Here is a 13,160-nt window from a genome sequence, read left to right as displayed (position 1 = left end):
GCCCAATGGCTATGAGCACGCGTGGGAAGCCTCACCTTCAAGGCGCCGAAACGGCGCCTTGGAGTTTGCCTGCGGCCACACTAAGCCGAAAGCGCCCGCTCTCGTCAGATCGCGGAAGCTAAGCGGCTTCAGGCCTGGTTAGTAGCTGCATAGGAGACCGGCTGTGAACCCCAGGTGCTGCAGGCGTTTTTTTTGGGTTTGAGGCCCAATGGCTATGAGCACGCGTGGGAAGCCTCACCTTCAAGGCGCCGAAACGGCGACTTGGAGTTTCCCTGCGGCCACACTAAGCCGAAAGCGCCCGCTCTCGTCAGATCGCGGAAGCTAAGCGGCTTCAGGCCTGGTTAGTAGCTGCATGGGAGACCGGCTGTGAACCCCAGGTGCTGCAGGCGTTTTTTTGGGTTTGAGGCCCAATGGCTATGAGCACGCGTGGGAAGCCTCACCTTCAAGGCGCCGAAACGGCGCCTTGGAGTTTGCCTGCGGCCACACTAAGCCGAAAGCGCCCGCTCTCGTCAGATTGCGGAAGCTAAGCGGCTTCAGGCCTGGTTAGTAGCTGCATGGGAGACCGGCTGTGAACCCCAGGTGCTGCAGGCGTTTTTTTGGGTTTGAGGCCCAATGGCTATGAGCACGCGTGGGAAGCCTCACCTTCAAGGCGCCGAAACGGCGGCTTGGAGTTTGCCTGCGGCCACACTAAGCCGAAAGCGCCCGCTCTCGTCAGATCGCGGAAGCTAAGCGGCTTCAGGCCTGGTTAGTAGCTGCATGGGAGACCGGCTGTGAACTCCAGGTGCTGCAGGCGTTTTTTTGGGTTTGAGGCCCAATGGCTATGAGCACGCGTGGGAAGCCTCACCTTCAAGGCGCCGAAACGGCGCCTTGGAGTTTGCCAGTGGCCACACTAAGCCGAAAGCGCCCGCTCTCGTCAGGTCGCGGAAGCTAAGCAGCTTCAGGCCTGGTTAGTAGCTGCATGGGAGACCGGCTGTGAACCCCAGGTGCTGCAGGTGTTTTTTTGGGTTTGAGGCCCAATGGCTATGAGCACGCATGGGAAGCCTCACCTTCAAGGCGCCGAAACGGCGCTTTAGAGTTTGCCTGCGGCCACACTAAGCCGAAAGCGCCCGCTCTCGTCAGATCGCGGAAGCTAAGCGGCTTCAGGCCTGGTTAGTAGCTGCATGGGAGACTGGCTGTGAACCCCAGGTGCTGCAGGCGTTTTTTTGGGTTTGAGGCCCAATGGCTATGAGCACGCGTGGGAAGCCTCACCTTCAAGGCGCCGAAACGGCGCCTTGGAGTTTGCCTGCGGCAACACTAAGCCGAAAGCGCCCGCTCTCGTCAGATTGCGGAAGCTAAGCGGCTTCAGGCCTGGTTAGTAGCTGCATGGGAGACCGGCTGTGAACCCCAGGTGCTGCAGGCGTTTTTTTGGGTTTGAGGCCCAATGGCTATGAGCACGCGTGGGAAGCCACGCGTGGGAAGCCTCACCTTCAAGGCGCCGAAACGGCGCTTTGGAGTTTGCCTGCGGCCACACTAAGCCGAAAGCGCCCGCTCTCGTCAGATCGTGGAAGCTAAGCGGCTTCAGGCCTGGTTAGTAGCTGCATGGGAGACTGGCTGTGAACCCCAGGTGCTGCAGGCGTTTTTTTGGGTTTGAGGCCCAATGGCTATGAGCACGCGTGGGAAGCCTCACCTTCAAGGCGCCGAAACGGCGCCTTGGAGTTTGCCTGCGGCCACACTAAGCCGAAAGCGCCCGCTCTCGTCAGATCGCGGAAGCTAAGTGGATTCAGGCCTGGTTAGTAGCTGCATGGGAGACCGGCTGTGAACTCCAGGTGCTGCAGGCGTTTTTTTGGGTTTGAGGCCCAATGGCTATGAGCACGCGTGGGAAGCCTCACCTTCAAGGCGCCGAAACGGCGCCTTGGAGTTTGCCTGCGGCCACACTAAGCCGAAAGCGCCCGCTCTCGTCAGATCGCGGAAGCTAAGCGGCTTCAGGCCTGGTTAGTAGCTGCATGGGAGACCGGCTGTGAACCCCAGGTGCTGCAGGCGTTTTTTTGGGTTTGAGGCCCAATGGCTATGAGCACGCGTGGGAAGCCTCACCTTCAAGGCGCCGAAACGGCGCCTTGGAGTTTGCCTGCGGCCACACTAAGCCGAAAGCGCCCGCTCTCGTCAGATCGCGGAAGCTAAGCGGCTTCAGGCCTGGTTAGTAGCTGCATGGGAGACCGGCTGTGAACCCCAGGTGCTGCAGGCGTTTTTTTGGGTTTGAGGCCCAATGGCTATGAGCACGCATGGGAAGCCTCACCTTCAAGGCGCCGAAACGGCGCCTTGGAGTTTGCCTGCGGCCCCACTAAGCCGAAAGCGCCTGCTCTCGTCAGATCGCGGAAGCTAAGCGGCTTCAGGCCTGGTTAGTAGCTGCATGGGAGACCGGCTGTGAACCCCAGGTGCTGCAGGCGTTTTTTGGGGTTTGAGGCCCAATGGCTATGAGCACGCGTGGGAAGCCTCACCTTCAAGGCGCCGAAACGGCGCCTTGGAGTTTGCCTGCAGCCACACTAAGCCGAAAGCGCCCGCTCTCGTCCGATCGCGGAAGCTAAGCGGCTTCAGGCCTGGTTAGTAGCTGCATGGGAGACCGGCTGTGAACCCCAGGTGCTGCAGGTGTTTTTTTGGGTTTGAGGCCCAATGGCTATGAGCACGCGTGGGAAGCCTCACCTTCAAGGAGCCGAAACGGCGCCTTGGAGTTTGCCTGTGCCCACACTAAGCCGAAAGCGCCCGCTCTCGTCAGATCGCGGAAGCTAAGCGGCTTCAGGCCTGGTTAGTAGCTGCATGGGAGACCGGCTGTGAACCCCAGGTGCTGCAGGTGTTTTTTTGGGTTTGAGGCCCAATGGCTATGAGCACGCGTGGGAAGCCTCACCTTCAAGGCGCCGAAACGGCGCCTTGGAGTTTGCCTGTGCCCACTCTAAGCCGAAAGCGCCCGCTCTCGTCAGATCGCGGAAGCTAAGCGGCTTCAGGCCTGGTTAGTAGCTGCATGGGAGACCGGCTGTGAACCCCAGGTGCTGCAGGCGTTTTTTTGGGTTTGAGGCCCAATGGCTATGAGCACGCGTGGGAAGCCTCACCTTCAAGGCGCCGAAACGGCGCCTTGGAGTTTGCCTGCGGCCACACTAAGCCGAAAGCGCCCGCTCTCGTCAGATCGCGGAAGCTAAGCGGCTTTAGGCCTGATTAGTAGCTGCATGGGAGACCGGCTGTGAACCCCAGGTGCTGCAGGCGTTTTTTTGGGTTTGAGGCCCAATGGCTATGAGCACGCGTGGGAAGCCTCACCTTCAAGGCGCCGAAACGGCGCCTTGGAGTTTGCCTGCGGCCACACTAAGCCGAAAGCGCCCGCTCTCGTCAGATCGCGGAAGCTAAGCGGCTTCAGGCCTGGTTAGTAGCTGCATGGGAGACTGGCTGTGAACCCCAGGTGCTGCAGGTGTTTTTTTGGGTTTGAGGCCCAATGGCTATGAGCACGCGTGGGAAGCCTCACCTTCAAGGCGCCGAAACGGCGCCTTGGAGTTTGCCTGCGGCCACACTAAGCCGAAAGCGCCTGCTCTCGTCAGATTGCGGAAGCTAAGCGGCTTCAGGCCTGGTTAGTAGCTGCATGGGAGACCGGCTGTGAACCCCAGGTGCTGCAGGCGTTTTTTTGGGTTTGAGGCCCAATGGCTATGAGCACGCGTGGGAAGCCTCACCTTCAAGGCGCCGAAACGGCGCCTTGGAGTTTGCCTGCGGCCACACTAAGCCGAAAGCGCCCGCTCTCGTCAGATCGCGGAAGCTAAGTGGCTTCAGGCCTGGTTAGTAGCTGCATGGGAGACCGGCTGTGAACCCCAGGTGCTGCAGGCGTTTTTTGGGGTTTGAGGCCCAATGGCTATGAGCACGCGTGGGAAGCCTCACCTTCAAGGCGCCGAAACGGCGCCTTGGAGTTTGCCTGCGGCCACACTAAGCCGAAAGCGCCCGCTCTCGTCAGATCGCGGAAGCTAAGCGGCTTCAGGCCTGGTTAGTAGCTGCATGGGAGACCGGCTGTGAACCCCAGGTGCTGCAGGTGTTTTTTTGGGTTTGAGGCCCAATGGCTATGAGCACGCGTGGGAAGCCTCACCTTCAAGGCGCCGAAACGGCGCCTTGGAGTTTGCCTGCGGCCACACTAAGCCGAAAGCGCCCGCTCTCGTCAGATCGCGGAAGCTAAGCGGCTTCAGGCCTGGTTAGTAGCTGCATAGGAGACCGGCTGTGAACCCCAGGTGCTGCAGGCGTTTTTTTGGGTTTGAGGCCCAATGGCTATGAGCACGCGTGGGAAGCCTCACCTTCAAGGCGCCGAAACGGCGCCTTGGAGTTTGCCTGTGCCCACACTAAGCCGAAAGCGCCCGCTCTCGTCAGATCGCGGAAGCTAAGCGGCTTCAGGCCTGGTTAGTAGCTGCATGGGAGACCGGCTGTGAACCCCAAGTGCTGCAGGCGTTTTTTTGGGTTTGAGGCCCAATGGCTATGAGCACGCGTGGGAAGCCTCACCTTCAAGGCGCCGAAACGGCGCCTTGGAGTTAGCCTGCGGCCACACTAAGCCGAAAGCGCCCGCTCTCGTCAGATCGCGGAAGCTAAGCGGCTTCAGGCCTGGTTAGTAGCTGCATGGGAGACCGGCTGTGAACCCCAGGTGCTGCAGGCGTTTTTTTGGGTTTGAGGCCCAATGGCTATGAGCACGCGTGGGAAGCCTCACCTTCAAGGCGCCGAAACGGCGCCTTGGAGTTTGCCTGCGGCCACACTAAGCCGAAAGCGCCTGCTCTCGTCAGATCGCGGAAGCTAAGCGGCTTCAGGCCTGGTTAGTAGCTGCATGGGAGACCGGCTGTGAACCCCAGGTGCTGCAGGCGTTTTTTGGGTTTGAGGCCCAATGGCTATGAGCACGCGTGGGAAGCCTCACCTTCAAGGCGCCGAAACGGCGCCTTGTAGTTTGCCTGCGGCCACACTAAGCCGAAAGCGCCCGCTCTCGTCAGATCGCGGAAGCTAAGCGGCTTCAGGCCTGGTTAGTAGCTGCATGGGAGACCGGCTGTGAACCACAGGTGCTGCAGGCGTTTTTTTGGGTTTGAGGCCCAATGGCTATGAGCACGCGTGGGAAGCCTCACCTTCAAGGCGCCGAAACGGCGCCTTGGAGTTTGCCTGCGGCCACACTAAGCCGAAAGCGCCTGCTCTCGTCAGATCGTGGAAGCTAAGCGGCTTCAGGCCTGGTTAGTAGCTGCATGGGAGACCGGTTGTGAACCCCAGGTGCTGCAGCCGTTTTTTTGGGTTTGAGGCCCAATGGCTATGAGCACGCGTGGGAAGCCTCACCTTCAAGGCGCCGAAACGGCGCCTTGGAGTTTGCCTGCGGCCACACTAAGCCGAAAGCGCCCGCTCTCGTCAGATCGCGGAAGCTAAGCGGCTTCAGGCCTGGTTAGTAGCTGCATGGGAGACCGGCTGTGAACCCCAGGTGCTGCAGCAGTTTTTTTGGGTTTGAGGCCCAATGGCTATGAGCACGCGTGGGAAGCCTCACCTTCAAGGCGCCGAAACGGCGCCTTGGAGTTTGCCTGCGGCCACACTAAGCCGAAAGCGCCCGCTCTCGTCAGATCGCGGAAGCTAAGCGGCTTCAGGCCTGGTTAGTAGCTGCATGGGAGACCGGCTGTGAACCCCAGGTGCTGCAGGCGTTTTTTTGGGTTTGAGGCCCAATGGCTATGAGCACGCGTGGGAAGCCTCACCTTCAAGGCGCCGAAACGGCGCCTTGGAGTTTGCCTGCGGCCACACTAAGCCGTAAGCGCCCGCTCTCGTCAGATCGTGGAAGCTAAGCGGCTTCAGGCCTGGTTAGTAGCTGCATGGGAGACCGGCTGTGAACGCCAGGTGCTGCAGGCGTTTTTTTGGGTTTGAGGCCCAATGGCTATGAGCACGCGTGGGAAGCCTCACCTTCAAGGCGCCGAAACGGCGCCTTGGAGTTTGCCTGCGGCCACACTAAGCCGAAAGCGCCCGCTCTCGTCAGATCGCGGAAGCTAAGCGGCTTCAGGCCTGGTTAGTAGCTGCATGGGAGACCGGCTGTGAACCCCAGGTGCTGCAGGCGTTTTTTTGGGTTTGAGGCCCAATGGCTATCAGCACGCGTGGGAAGCCTCACCTTCAAGGCGCCGAAACGGCGCCTTGGAGTTTGCCTGCGGCCACACTAAGCCGAAAGCGCCCGCTCTCGTCAGATCGCGGAAGCTAAGCGGCTTCAGGCCTGGTTAGTAGCTGCATGGGAGACCGGCTGTGAACCCCAGGTGCTGCAGGCGTTTTTTTGGGATTGAGGCCCAATGGCTATGAGCACGCGTGGGAAGCCTCACCTTCAAGGCGCCGAAACGGCGCCTTGGAGTTTGCCTGCGGCCACACTAAGCCGAAAGCGCCCGCTCTCGTCAGATCGCGGAAGCTAAGTGGCTTCAGGCCTGGTTAGTAGCTGCATGGGAGACCGGCTGTGAACCCCAGGTGCTGCAGGCGTTTTTTTGGGTTTGAGGCCCAATGGCTATGAGCACGCATGGAAAGCCTCACCTTCAAGGCGCCGAAACGGCGCCTTGGAGTTTGCCTGCGGCCACACTAAGCCGAAAGCGCCCGCTCTCGTCAGATCGCGGAAGCTAAGCGGCTTCAGGCCTGGTTAGTAGCTGCATGGGAGACCGGCTGTGAACCCCAGGTGCTGCAGGCGTTTTTTGGGGTTTGAGGCCCAATGGCTATGAGCACGCGTGGGAAGCCTCACCTTCAAGGCGCCGAAACGGCGCCTTGGAGTTTGCCTGCGGCCACACTAAGCCGAAAGCGCCCGCTCTCGTCAGATCGCGGAAGCTAAGCGGCTTCAGGCCTGGTTAGTAGCTGCATGGGAGACCGGCTGTGAACCCCAGGTGCTGCAGGTGTTTTTTTGGGTTTGAGGCCCAATGGCTATGAGCACGCGTGGGAAGCCTCACCTTCAAGGAGCCGAAACGGCGCCTTGGAGTTTGCCTGCGGCCACACTAAGCCGAAAGCGCCCGCTCTCGTCAGATCGCGGAAGCTAAGCGGCTTCAGGCCTGGTTAGTAGCTGCATGGGAGACTGGCTGTGAACCCCAGGTGCTGCAGGCGTTTTTTTGGGTTTGAGGCCCAATGGCTATGAGCACGCGTGGGAAGCCTCACCTTCAAGGCGCCGAAACGGCGCCTTGGAGTTTGCCTGTGCCCACACTAAGCCGAAAGCGCCCGCTCTCGTCAGATCGTGGAAGCTAAGCGGCTTCAGGCCTGGTTAGTAGCTGCATGGGAGACCGGCTGTGAACCCCAGGTGCTGCAGGCATTTTTTTGGGTTTGAGGCCCAATGGCTATGAGCACGCGTGGGAAGCCTCACCTTCAAGGCGCCGAAACGGCGCCTTGGAGTTTGCCTGCGGCCACACTAAGCCGAAAGCGCCCGCTCTCGTCAGATCGCGGAAGCTAAGCGGCTTTAGGCCTGATTAGTAGCTGCATGGGAGACCGGCTGTGAACCCCAGGTGCTGCAGGCGTTTTTTTGGGTTTGAGGCCCAATGGCTATGAGCACGCGTGGGAAGCCTCACCTTCAAGGCGCCGAAACGGCGCCTTGGAGTTTGCCTGCGGCCACACTAAGCCGAAAGCGCCTGCTCTCGTCAGATTGCGGAAGCTAAGCGGCTTCAGACCTGGTTAGTAGCTGCATGGGAGACCGGCTGTGAACCCCAGGTGCTGCAGGCGTTTTTTTGGGTTTGAGGCCCAATGGCTATGAGCACGCGTGGGAAGCCTCACCTTCAAGGCGCCGAAACGGCGCCTTGGAGTTTGCCTGTGGCCACACTAAGCCGAAAGCGCCCGCTCTCGTCAGATCGCGGAAGCTAAGTGGCTTCAGGCCTGGTTAGTAGCTGCATGGGATACCGGCTGTGAACCCCAGGTGCTGCAGGCGTTTTTGGGGGTTTGAGGCCCAATGGCTATGAGCACGCGTGGGAAGCCTCACCTTCAAGGCGCCGAAACGGCGCCTTGGAGTTTGCCTGCGGCCACACTAAGCCGAAAGCGCCCGCTCTCGTCAGATCGCGGAAGCTAAGCGGCTTCAGGCCTGGTTAGTAGCTGCATGGGAGACCGGCTGTGAACCCCAGGTGCTGCAGGTGTTTTTTTGGGTTTGAGGCCCAATGGCTATGAGCACGCGTGGGAAGCCTCACCTTCAAGGCGCCGAAGCGGCGCCTTGGAGTTTGCCTGCGGCCACACTAAGCCGAAAGCGCCCGCTCTCGTCAGATCGCGGAAGCTAAGCGGCTTCAGGCCTGGTTAGTAGCTACATAGGAGACCGGCTGTGAACCCCAGGTGCTGCAGGCGTTTTTTTGGGTTTGAGGCCCAATGGCTATGAGCACGCGTGGGAAGCCTCACCTTCAAGGCGCCGAAACGGCGCCTTGGAGTTTGCCTGTGCCCACACTAAGCCGAAAGCGCCCGCTCTCGTCAGATCGCGGAAGCTAAGCGGCTTCAGGCCTGGTTAGTAGCTGCATGGGAGACCGGCTGTGAACCCCAGGTGCTGCAGGCGTTTTTTTGGGTTTGAGGCCCAATGGCTATGAGCACGCGTGGGAAGCCTCACCTTCAAGGCGCCGAAACGGCGCCTTGGAGTTTGCCTGCGGCCACACTAAGCCGAAAGCGCCCGCTCTCGTCAGATCGCGGAAGCTAAGCGGCTTCAGGCCTGGTTAGTAGCTGCATGGGAGACCGGCTGTGAACCCCAGGTGCTGCAGGCGTTTTTTTGGGTTTGAGGCCCAATGGCTATGAGCACGCGTGGGAAGCCTCACCTTCAAGGCGCCGAAACGGCGCCTTGGAGTTTGCCTGCGGCCACACTAAGCCGAAAGCGCCTGCTCTCGTCAGATCGCGGAAGCTAAGCGGCTTCAGGCCTGGTTAGTAGCTGCATGGGAGACCGGCTGTGAACCCCAGGTGCTGCAGGCGTTTTTTGGGTTTGAGGCCCAATGGCTATGAGCACGCGTGGGAAGCCTCACCTTCAAGGCGCCGAAACGGCGCCTTGTAGTTTGCCTGCGGCCACACTAAGCCGAAAGCGCCCGCTCTCGTCAGATCGCGGAAGCTAAGCGGCTTCAGGCCTGGTTAGTAGCTGCATGGGAGACCGGCTGTGAACCCCAGGTGCTGCAGGCGTTTTTTTGGGTTTGAGGCCCAATGGCTATGAGCACGCGTGGGAAGCCTCACCTTCAAGGCGCCGAAACGGCGCCTTGGAGTTTGCCTGCGGCCACACTAAGCCGAAAGCGCCCGCTCTCGTCAGATCGTGGAAGCTAAGCGGCTTCAGGCCTGGTTAGTAGCTGCATGGGAGACCGGTTGTGAACCCCAGGTGCTGCAGCCGTTTTTTTGGGTTTGAGGCCCAATGGCTATGAGCACGCGTGGGAAGCCTCACCTTCAAGGCGCCGAAACGGCGCCTTGGAGTTTGCCTGCGGCCACACTAAGCCGACAGCGCCCGCTCTCGTCAGATCGCGGAAGCTAAGCGGCTTCAGGCCTGGTTAGTAGCTGCATGGGAGACCGGCTGTGAACCCCAGGTGCTGCAGCAGTTTTTTTGGGTTTGAGGCCCAATGGCTATGAGCACGCGTGGGAAGCCTCACCTTCAAGGCGCCGAAACGGCGCCTTGGACTTTACCTGCGGCCACACTAAGCCGAAAGCGCCCGCTCTCGTCAGATCGCGGAAGCTAAGCGGCTTCAGGCCTGGTTAGTAGCTGCATGGGAGACCGGCTGTGAACCCCAGGTGCTGCAGGCGTTTTTTTGGGTTTGAGGCCCAATGGCTATGAGCACGCGTGGGAAGCCTCACCTTCAAGGCGCCGAAACGGCGCCTTGGAGTTTGCCTGCGGCCACACTAAGCCGGAAGCGCCCGCTCTCGTCAGATCGTGGAAGCTAAGCGGCTTCAGGCCTGGTTAGTAGCTGCATGGGAGACCGGCTGTGAACCCCAGGTGCTGCAGGCGTTTTTTTGGGTTTGAGGCCCAATGGCTATGAGCACGCGTGGGAAGCCTCACCTTCAAGGCGCCGAAACGGCGCCTTGGAGTTTGCCTGCGGCCACACTAAGCCGAAAGCGCCTGCTCTCGTCAGATCGCGGAAGCTAAGCGGTTTCAGGCCTGGTTAGTAGCTGCATTGGAGACCGGCTGTGAACCCCAGGTGCTGCAGGCGTTTTTTTGGGTTTGAGGCCCAATGGCTATGAGCACGCGTGGGAAGCCTCACCTTCAAGGCGCCGAAACGGCGCCTTGTAGTTTGCCTGAGGCCACACTAAGCCGAAAGCGCCCGCTCTCGTCAGATCGCGGAAGCTAAGCGGCTTCAGGCCTGGTTAGTAGCTGCATGGGAGACCGGCTGTGAACCCCAGGTGCTGCAGGCGTTTTTTTGGGTTTGAGGCCCAATGGCTATGAGCACGCGTGGGAAGCCTCACCTTCAAGGCGCCGAAACGGCGCCTTGGAGTTTGCCTGCGGCCACACTAAGCCGAAAGCGCCCGCTCTCGTCAGATCGCGGAAGCTAAGCGGCTTCAGGCCTGGTTAGTAGCTGCATGGGAGACCGGCTGTGAACCCCAGGTGCTGCAGGCGTTTTTTTGGGTTTGAGGCCCAATGGCTATGAGCACGCGTGGGAAGCCTCACCTTCAAGGCGCCGAAACGGCGCCTTGGAGTTTGCCTGCGGCCACACTAAGCCGAAAGCGCCCGCTCTCGTCAGATCGCGGAAGCTAAGCGGCTTCAGGCCTGGTTAGTAGCTGCATGGGAGACCGGCTGTGAACCCCAGGTGCTGCAGGAGTTTTTTTGGGTTTGAGGCCCAATGGCTATGAGCACTCGTGGGAAGCCTCACCTTCAAGGCGCCGAAACGGCGCCTTGGAGTTTGCCTGCGGCCACACTAAGCCGAAAGCGCCCGCTCTCGTCAGATCGCGGAAGCTAAGCGGCTTCAGGCCTGGTTAGTAGCTGCATGGGAGACCGGCTGTGAACCCCAGGTGCTGCAGGTGTTTTTTTGGGTTTGAGGCCCAATGGCTATGAGCACGCGTGGGAAGCCTCACCTTCAAGGCGCCGAAACGGCGCCTTGGAGTTTGCCTGCGGCCACACTAAGCCGAAAGCGCCCGCTCTCGTCAGATCGCGGAAGCTAAGCGGCTTCAGGCCTGGTTAGTAGCTGCATGGGAGACCGGCTGTGAACCCCAGGTGCTGCAGGCGTTTTTTTGGGTTTGAGGCCCAATGGCTATGAGCACGCGTGGGAAGCCTCACCTTCAAGGCGCCGAAACGGCGCCTTGGAGTTTGCCTGTGGCCACACTAAGCCGAAAGCGCCCGCTCTCGTCAGATCGCGGAAGCTAAGCGGCTGCAGGCCTGGTTAGTAGCTGCATGGGAGACCGGCTGTGAACCCCAGGTGCTGCAGGCGTTTTTTTGGGTTTGAGGCCCAATGGCTATGAGCACGCGTGGGAAGCCTCACCTTCAAGGCGCCGAAACGGCGACTTGGAGTTTGCCTGCGGCCACACTAAGCCGAAAGCGCCCGCTCTCGTCAGATCGCGGAAGCTAAGCGGCTTCAGGCCTGGTTAGTAGCTGCATGGGAGACCGGCTGTGAACCCCAGGTGCTGCAGGCGTTTTTTTGGGTTTGAGGCCCAATGGCTATGAGCACGCGTGGGAAGCCTCACCTTCAAGGCGCCGAAACGGCGCCTTGGAGTTTGCCTGCAGCCACACTAAGCCGAAAGCGCCCGCTCTCGTCAGATCGCGGAAGCTAAGCGGCTTCAGGCCTGGTTAGTAGCTGCATGGGAGACCGGCTGTGAACCCCAGGTACTGCAGGCGTTTTTTTGGGTTTGAGGCCCAATGGCTATGAGCACGCGTGGGAAGCCTCACCTTCAAGGCGCCGAAACGGCGCCTTGGAGTTTGCCTGCGGCCACACTAAGCCGAAAGCGCCCGCTCTCGTCAGATCGCGGAAGCTAAGCGGCTTAAGGCCTGGTTAGTAGCTGCATGGGAGACCGGCTGTGAACCCCAGGTGCTGCAGGCGTTTTTTTGGGTTTGAGGCCCAATGGCTATGAGCACGCGTGGGAAGCCTCACCTTCAAGGCGCCGAAACGGCGCCTTGAAGTTTGCCTGCGGCCACACTAAGCCGAAAGCGCCCGCTCTCGTCAGATTGCGGAAGCTAAGCGGCTTCAGGCCTGGTTAATAGCTGCATGGGAGACCGGCTGTGAACCCCAGGTGCTGCAGGCGTTTTTTTGGGTTTGAGGCCCAATGGCTATGAGCACGCGTGGGAAGCCTCACCTTCAAGGCGCCAAAACGGCGCCTAGGAGTTTGCCTGCGGCCACACTAAGCCGAAAGCGCCCGCTCTCGTCAGATCGCGGAAGCTAAGCGGCTTCAGGCCTGATTAGTAGCTGCATGGGAGACCGGCTGTGAACCCCAGGTGCTGCAGGCGTTTTTTTGGGTTTGAGGCCCAATGGCTATGAGCACGCGTGGGAAGCCTCACCTTCAAGGCGCCGAAACGGCGCCTTGGAGGTTGCCTGCGGCCACACTAAGCCGAAAGCGCCCGCTCTCGTCAGATCGCGGAAGCTAAGCGGCTTCAGGCCTGGTTAGTAGCTGCATGGGAGACCGGCTGTGAACCCCAGGTGCTGCAGGCGTTTTTTTGGGTTTGAGGCCCAATGGCTATGAGCACGCGTGGGAAGCCTCACCTTCAAGGCGCCGAAACGGCGCCTTGGAGTTTGCCTGCGGCCACACTAAGCCGAAAGCGCCCGCTCTCGTCAAATCGCGGAAGCTAAGCGGCTTCAGGCCTGGTTAGTAGCTGCATGGGAGACCGGCTGTGAACCCCAGGTGCTGCAGGCGTTTTTTTGGGTTTGAGGCCCAATGGCTATGAGCACGCGTGGGAAGCCTCACCTTCAAGGCGCCGAAACGGCGGCTTGGAGTTTGCCTGCGGCCACACTAAGCCGAAAGCGCCCGCTCTCGTCAGATCGCGGAAGCTAAGCGGCTTCAGGCCTGGTTAGTAGCTGCATGGGAGACCGGCTGTGAACCCCAGGTGCTGCAGGCGTTTTTTTGGGTTTGAGGCCCAATGGCTATGAGCACGCGTGGGAAGCCTCACCTTCAAGGCGCCGAAACGGCGCCTTGGAGTTTGCCTGTGGCCACACTAAGCCGAAAGCGCCCGCTCTCGTCAGGTTGCGGAAGCTAAGCAGCTTCAGCCCTGGTTAGTAGCTGCATGGGAGACCGGCTGTGAACCCCAGGTGCTGCAGGTGTTTTTTTGGGTTTGAGGCCCAATGGCTATGAGC

The 13,160-nt window shown here is 60.3% G+C and overlaps 11 non-coding genes and 53 pseudogenes across 11 annotated transcripts; all 64 read left to right on the top strand.

Annotated features, from left to right (window-relative positions):
* Positions 1 to 67: 67 nt before the first annotated feature.
* Positions 68 to 186, top strand: LOC137559302 (5S ribosomal RNA; annotated as a pseudogene).
* An 84-nt stretch (positions 187 to 270) lies between these two features.
* LOC137559164 (5S ribosomal RNA) lies at positions 271 to 389 on the top strand (annotated as a pseudogene).
* Positions 390 to 472: 83 nt separating this feature from the next.
* Positions 473 to 591, top strand: LOC137558841 (5S ribosomal RNA; annotated as a pseudogene).
* Positions 592 to 674: 83 nt separating this feature from the next.
* Positions 675 to 793, top strand: LOC137549825 (5S ribosomal RNA). The gene has a single exon (XR_011026858.1). It is a non-coding gene; the product is annotated as a 5S ribosomal RNA (ribosomal RNA).
* Positions 794 to 876: 83 nt separating this feature from the next.
* On the top strand, positions 877 to 995 carry LOC137552636 (5S ribosomal RNA; annotated as a pseudogene).
* Positions 996 to 1,078: 83 nt separating this feature from the next.
* LOC137558401 (5S ribosomal RNA) lies at positions 1,079 to 1,197 on the top strand (annotated as a pseudogene).
* An 83-nt stretch (positions 1,198 to 1,280) lies between these two features.
* On the top strand, positions 1,281 to 1,399 carry LOC137548444 (5S ribosomal RNA; annotated as a pseudogene).
* Positions 1,400 to 1,496: 97 nt separating this feature from the next.
* On the top strand, positions 1,497 to 1,615 carry LOC137548896 (5S ribosomal RNA; annotated as a pseudogene).
* An 83-nt stretch (positions 1,616 to 1,698) lies between these two features.
* Positions 1,699 to 1,817, top strand: LOC137548371 (5S ribosomal RNA; annotated as a pseudogene).
* An 83-nt stretch (positions 1,818 to 1,900) lies between these two features.
* On the top strand, positions 1,901 to 2,019 carry LOC137555961 (5S ribosomal RNA). Its single transcript, XR_011028625.1, has one exon. It is a non-coding gene; the product is annotated as a 5S ribosomal RNA (ribosomal RNA).
* Positions 2,020 to 2,102: 83 nt separating this feature from the next.
* On the top strand, positions 2,103 to 2,221 carry LOC137555960 (5S ribosomal RNA). The gene has a single exon (XR_011028624.1). It is a non-coding gene; the product is annotated as a 5S ribosomal RNA (ribosomal RNA).
* Positions 2,222 to 2,304: 83 nt separating this feature from the next.
* On the top strand, positions 2,305 to 2,423 carry LOC137548495 (5S ribosomal RNA; annotated as a pseudogene).
* Positions 2,424 to 2,506: 83 nt separating this feature from the next.
* LOC137557205 (5S ribosomal RNA) lies at positions 2,507 to 2,625 on the top strand (annotated as a pseudogene).
* An 83-nt stretch (positions 2,626 to 2,708) lies between these two features.
* On the top strand, positions 2,709 to 2,827 carry LOC137550599 (5S ribosomal RNA; annotated as a pseudogene).
* An 83-nt stretch (positions 2,828 to 2,910) lies between these two features.
* Positions 2,911 to 3,029, top strand: LOC137550920 (5S ribosomal RNA; annotated as a pseudogene).
* Positions 3,030 to 3,112: 83 nt separating this feature from the next.
* LOC137550182 (5S ribosomal RNA) lies at positions 3,113 to 3,231 on the top strand. Its single transcript, XR_011026895.1, has one exon. It is a non-coding gene; the product is annotated as a 5S ribosomal RNA (ribosomal RNA).
* Positions 3,232 to 3,314: 83 nt separating this feature from the next.
* On the top strand, positions 3,315 to 3,433 carry LOC137547968 (5S ribosomal RNA; annotated as a pseudogene).
* Positions 3,434 to 3,516: 83 nt separating this feature from the next.
* LOC137548582 (5S ribosomal RNA) lies at positions 3,517 to 3,635 on the top strand (annotated as a pseudogene).
* An 83-nt stretch (positions 3,636 to 3,718) lies between these two features.
* LOC137558092 (5S ribosomal RNA) lies at positions 3,719 to 3,837 on the top strand (annotated as a pseudogene).
* An 83-nt stretch (positions 3,838 to 3,920) lies between these two features.
* Positions 3,921 to 4,039, top strand: LOC137557433 (5S ribosomal RNA; annotated as a pseudogene).
* An 83-nt stretch (positions 4,040 to 4,122) lies between these two features.
* Positions 4,123 to 4,241, top strand: LOC137559301 (5S ribosomal RNA; annotated as a pseudogene).
* Positions 4,242 to 4,324: 83 nt separating this feature from the next.
* On the top strand, positions 4,325 to 4,443 carry LOC137551805 (5S ribosomal RNA; annotated as a pseudogene).
* Positions 4,444 to 4,526: 83 nt separating this feature from the next.
* LOC137555959 (5S ribosomal RNA) lies at positions 4,527 to 4,645 on the top strand. The gene has a single exon (XR_011028623.1). It is a non-coding gene; the product is annotated as a 5S ribosomal RNA (ribosomal RNA).
* An 83-nt stretch (positions 4,646 to 4,728) lies between these two features.
* On the top strand, positions 4,729 to 4,847 carry LOC137557820 (5S ribosomal RNA; annotated as a pseudogene).
* An 82-nt stretch (positions 4,848 to 4,929) lies between these two features.
* Positions 4,930 to 5,048, top strand: LOC137558111 (5S ribosomal RNA; annotated as a pseudogene).
* Positions 5,049 to 5,131: 83 nt separating this feature from the next.
* On the top strand, positions 5,132 to 5,249 carry LOC137553231 (5S ribosomal RNA; annotated as a pseudogene).
* An 84-nt stretch (positions 5,250 to 5,333) lies between these two features.
* Positions 5,334 to 5,451, top strand: LOC137550861 (5S ribosomal RNA; annotated as a pseudogene).
* Positions 5,452 to 5,535: 84 nt separating this feature from the next.
* On the top strand, positions 5,536 to 5,654 carry LOC137555958 (5S ribosomal RNA). The gene has a single exon (XR_011028622.1). It is a non-coding gene; the product is annotated as a 5S ribosomal RNA (ribosomal RNA).
* Positions 5,655 to 5,737: 83 nt separating this feature from the next.
* On the top strand, positions 5,738 to 5,856 carry LOC137548074 (5S ribosomal RNA; annotated as a pseudogene).
* An 83-nt stretch (positions 5,857 to 5,939) lies between these two features.
* Positions 5,940 to 6,058, top strand: LOC137555957 (5S ribosomal RNA). Its single transcript, XR_011028621.1, has one exon. It is a non-coding gene; the product is annotated as a 5S ribosomal RNA (ribosomal RNA).
* An 83-nt stretch (positions 6,059 to 6,141) lies between these two features.
* On the top strand, positions 6,142 to 6,260 carry LOC137555956 (5S ribosomal RNA). The gene has a single exon (XR_011028620.1). It is a non-coding gene; the product is annotated as a 5S ribosomal RNA (ribosomal RNA).
* An 83-nt stretch (positions 6,261 to 6,343) lies between these two features.
* Positions 6,344 to 6,462, top strand: LOC137558091 (5S ribosomal RNA; annotated as a pseudogene).
* An 83-nt stretch (positions 6,463 to 6,545) lies between these two features.
* LOC137555955 (5S ribosomal RNA) lies at positions 6,546 to 6,664 on the top strand. Its single transcript, XR_011028619.1, has one exon. It is a non-coding gene; the product is annotated as a 5S ribosomal RNA (ribosomal RNA).
* An 83-nt stretch (positions 6,665 to 6,747) lies between these two features.
* On the top strand, positions 6,748 to 6,866 carry LOC137557432 (5S ribosomal RNA; annotated as a pseudogene).
* An 83-nt stretch (positions 6,867 to 6,949) lies between these two features.
* On the top strand, positions 6,950 to 7,068 carry LOC137558400 (5S ribosomal RNA; annotated as a pseudogene).
* An 83-nt stretch (positions 7,069 to 7,151) lies between these two features.
* On the top strand, positions 7,152 to 7,270 carry LOC137550960 (5S ribosomal RNA; annotated as a pseudogene).
* An 83-nt stretch (positions 7,271 to 7,353) lies between these two features.
* On the top strand, positions 7,354 to 7,472 carry LOC137550171 (5S ribosomal RNA). The gene has a single exon (XR_011026894.1). It is a non-coding gene; the product is annotated as a 5S ribosomal RNA (ribosomal RNA).
* An 83-nt stretch (positions 7,473 to 7,555) lies between these two features.
* LOC137549982 (5S ribosomal RNA) lies at positions 7,556 to 7,674 on the top strand (annotated as a pseudogene).
* Positions 7,675 to 7,757: 83 nt separating this feature from the next.
* On the top strand, positions 7,758 to 7,876 carry LOC137548815 (5S ribosomal RNA; annotated as a pseudogene).
* An 83-nt stretch (positions 7,877 to 7,959) lies between these two features.
* LOC137557431 (5S ribosomal RNA) lies at positions 7,960 to 8,078 on the top strand (annotated as a pseudogene).
* Positions 8,079 to 8,161: 83 nt separating this feature from the next.
* LOC137547918 (5S ribosomal RNA) lies at positions 8,162 to 8,280 on the top strand (annotated as a pseudogene).
* Positions 8,281 to 8,363: 83 nt separating this feature from the next.
* LOC137548931 (5S ribosomal RNA) lies at positions 8,364 to 8,482 on the top strand (annotated as a pseudogene).
* An 83-nt stretch (positions 8,483 to 8,565) lies between these two features.
* LOC137555953 (5S ribosomal RNA) lies at positions 8,566 to 8,684 on the top strand. Its single transcript, XR_011028617.1, has one exon. It is a non-coding gene; the product is annotated as a 5S ribosomal RNA (ribosomal RNA).
* An 83-nt stretch (positions 8,685 to 8,767) lies between these two features.
* LOC137557819 (5S ribosomal RNA) lies at positions 8,768 to 8,886 on the top strand (annotated as a pseudogene).
* An 82-nt stretch (positions 8,887 to 8,968) lies between these two features.
* On the top strand, positions 8,969 to 9,086 carry LOC137550394 (5S ribosomal RNA; annotated as a pseudogene).
* An 84-nt stretch (positions 9,087 to 9,170) lies between these two features.
* LOC137552340 (5S ribosomal RNA) lies at positions 9,171 to 9,288 on the top strand (annotated as a pseudogene).
* Positions 9,289 to 9,372: 84 nt separating this feature from the next.
* LOC137551771 (5S ribosomal RNA) lies at positions 9,373 to 9,490 on the top strand (annotated as a pseudogene).
* An 84-nt stretch (positions 9,491 to 9,574) lies between these two features.
* On the top strand, positions 9,575 to 9,692 carry LOC137549522 (5S ribosomal RNA; annotated as a pseudogene).
* Positions 9,693 to 9,776: 84 nt separating this feature from the next.
* On the top strand, positions 9,777 to 9,894 carry LOC137552319 (5S ribosomal RNA; annotated as a pseudogene).
* Positions 9,895 to 9,978: 84 nt separating this feature from the next.
* LOC137554194 (5S ribosomal RNA) lies at positions 9,979 to 10,096 on the top strand (annotated as a pseudogene).
* An 84-nt stretch (positions 10,097 to 10,180) lies between these two features.
* LOC137553081 (5S ribosomal RNA) lies at positions 10,181 to 10,298 on the top strand (annotated as a pseudogene).
* Positions 10,299 to 10,382: 84 nt separating this feature from the next.
* On the top strand, positions 10,383 to 10,500 carry LOC137550393 (5S ribosomal RNA; annotated as a pseudogene).
* An 84-nt stretch (positions 10,501 to 10,584) lies between these two features.
* On the top strand, positions 10,585 to 10,702 carry LOC137551255 (5S ribosomal RNA; annotated as a pseudogene).
* An 84-nt stretch (positions 10,703 to 10,786) lies between these two features.
* On the top strand, positions 10,787 to 10,904 carry LOC137550831 (5S ribosomal RNA; annotated as a pseudogene).
* An 84-nt stretch (positions 10,905 to 10,988) lies between these two features.
* Positions 10,989 to 11,106, top strand: LOC137550392 (5S ribosomal RNA; annotated as a pseudogene).
* Positions 11,107 to 11,190: 84 nt separating this feature from the next.
* LOC137552615 (5S ribosomal RNA) lies at positions 11,191 to 11,308 on the top strand (annotated as a pseudogene).
* Positions 11,309 to 11,392: 84 nt separating this feature from the next.
* LOC137550389 (5S ribosomal RNA) lies at positions 11,393 to 11,510 on the top strand (annotated as a pseudogene).
* An 84-nt stretch (positions 11,511 to 11,594) lies between these two features.
* On the top strand, positions 11,595 to 11,712 carry LOC137552060 (5S ribosomal RNA; annotated as a pseudogene).
* Positions 11,713 to 11,796: 84 nt separating this feature from the next.
* Positions 11,797 to 11,914, top strand: LOC137549649 (5S ribosomal RNA; annotated as a pseudogene).
* Positions 11,915 to 11,998: 84 nt separating this feature from the next.
* Positions 11,999 to 12,116, top strand: LOC137553642 (5S ribosomal RNA; annotated as a pseudogene).
* Positions 12,117 to 12,200: 84 nt separating this feature from the next.
* Positions 12,201 to 12,318, top strand: LOC137551031 (5S ribosomal RNA; annotated as a pseudogene).
* Positions 12,319 to 12,402: 84 nt separating this feature from the next.
* Positions 12,403 to 12,520, top strand: LOC137550388 (5S ribosomal RNA; annotated as a pseudogene).
* Positions 12,521 to 12,604: 84 nt separating this feature from the next.
* Positions 12,605 to 12,722, top strand: LOC137552974 (5S ribosomal RNA; annotated as a pseudogene).
* An 84-nt stretch (positions 12,723 to 12,806) lies between these two features.
* On the top strand, positions 12,807 to 12,924 carry LOC137550387 (5S ribosomal RNA; annotated as a pseudogene).
* The last annotated feature ends 236 nt before the right edge of the window (positions 12,925 to 13,160 follow it).

This window comes from Hyperolius riggenbachi, chromosome 2 (genome assembly GCF_040937935.1).
Source record: "Hyperolius riggenbachi isolate aHypRig1 chromosome 2, aHypRig1.pri, whole genome shotgun sequence".
Classification (NCBI taxonomy): domain Eukaryota; kingdom Metazoa; phylum Chordata; class Amphibia; order Anura; family Hyperoliidae; genus Hyperolius; species Hyperolius riggenbachi.
This window is presented reverse-complemented; position numbering and strand designations above follow the sequence as displayed.